The sequence below is a fragment of the Chiroxiphia lanceolata genome, chromosome 18 (genome assembly GCF_009829145.1).
Source record: "Chiroxiphia lanceolata isolate bChiLan1 chromosome 18, bChiLan1.pri, whole genome shotgun sequence".
In the NCBI taxonomy this organism is placed as follows: Eukaryota; Metazoa; Chordata; class Aves; order Passeriformes; family Pipridae; genus Chiroxiphia; species Chiroxiphia lanceolata.
Genome location: NC_045654.1, coordinates 4,854,171 through 4,856,100, shown reverse-complemented (window position 1 = coordinate 4,856,100; position 1,930 = coordinate 4,854,171).

Genomic DNA, 1,930 nt, shown 5'->3' with positions numbered 1-1,930 from the left:
CGGAGTGACTTAACCTCCCAACAAAGATTGCCTGGGAGAGACACAAAAGGTATAGTCCTGGGCAAAAGCAATGCTCAGATGGACCTTTACATAAATAACTCTCACCATGTCAAGATTAACAAGCATCCTTTTATGCCTGAATTAAAGCAACATAAAGAAACCCCCATCGGGGAGCAGGGAAGATCACTTTCCATTGGAATTAGTCCTGCTTCAAAAAATGTTGTGAACTTCAACTAAGCACTTTTGGTGAATACACCTTGGTGTTTTCAAACAATAAATTGGGCATAGCCTAGGATTTTATTTATTTTAGAGAGTGAGAGACAGACAACATGACTTAGGGGTCATCTAAGACAAATACCAGTTCCAAAATACCTGAATCCTACAGTCCACTGAAGAATATTGGAATAAACAACACGTGCTGTTCATCTCTTTTGGCCTCCTCCACATCATTGCTGCAACAGGGATTACAAAAAAGCATTTAGCAATCCCAGGGCCCAGAATATGATAAAGCTCCAGAAGTGGAAGCTCCAGTGGATTGCACTGGAGCACTTTTTCTTTCTTGCTCCACAGAACATTCTCTACTGACTCACACCAAAACACCACCACAAAAACTCTGTGTCATTCACTGACAGCTGGAACACATGGGAGGAGTGTCTGCTCTCCTACTGAAAATCTAATACACTGCTACACTGCATCATTCTGCACAATCCCTTTGTCTCCCCTTTGGATCCCATGCACCAGGGCACCAGCAAACCTTCAGCTGTGTCAGACACCTGCTGACTCATTTGTTGTGTGTTTATCTCTAATTTTGTGATATAGGATCTGCACAAGGCAGTAACTACAATGAGAAAGGACTCCTCAGCTTTTGAATTAGCAAAAAGGTAATATAAAAGATAACAAAGAGACAGGTACTTCTATAAACAGGAAAACAAACCTACCAATTGCCAATAATACTAACTATTAACCATCCAGAGTGTTTCAATGGGAAAAGGCAGGTATGGCCAAGTTTCACCTTGGCTCCACAGGGCAGGTAAGGAGGTAAGTATCTGTATTTTCATCTTTTTCAGATGTTGCATCAGGCTTTCAATTGTTGCCAACTTTACTGATATAAAGCTAGAATTATCTAAAAGATGATACAATATATAAATACACACAAATCTACTATTAAAAATTCTAAAACTCCAGATACTTAAAAACAACCAGTGTGCTGCTGGTTATAAAAAGTATAAGCAGCTGCTGTGGGTAAATCAGACCAGTAATAACTATTGTACAAATCAAAGAAAAATAGATTCTGATAAATGAGAACTTACATGACCTTTGAGCTATCCCAGGTGCCAGTGGCAGTCTGGACACAGCTAACTTTTCCTGCTTCTGGGACATAACATTCCAGAAGCATGTACAGCACCAACAAATGTACGTGTACACTAACTGTTGGGAGAAAGCAAAAACAACAGGTAAGTTTGTGGACTAGACTTAAGTTAGCTAAAAACAGAAAGGCAGTCTTTAGGAACAAGTATTGCTTCTGTTTGAAGCAGGTAAATATGAAATAATGACTGGGATATTCACATGTGAAGCTGATTTGGTGGCTGCACTTCAGAGAAAGTTTAGAGGTTACAATGGACAGAAGCAAACACAAGTCTCTACACTGATACAAGTCATGTGCTTTACAACTCTTCAGCTCCTGAGTGGAATTGCATTACAAGTGCTCCAGTGAGCAAACAACTAAACACACCTCCTTTGGAAGCTCCACTGTGGGTGCTGTGAGTTCTGTGGTTTTGGTTTTTTCTTCTTTCATTGTACACTGTTTGTGTTGTGTTTGTTTAGCAAGTGTCAACTTCTCATTCAACTTTTGATTAAATATGTTTTAACCCACCAGTGATGTGCTGGGTAACTCTGTCTCCACTCTGAACAAACGACAGGACAGCTCATG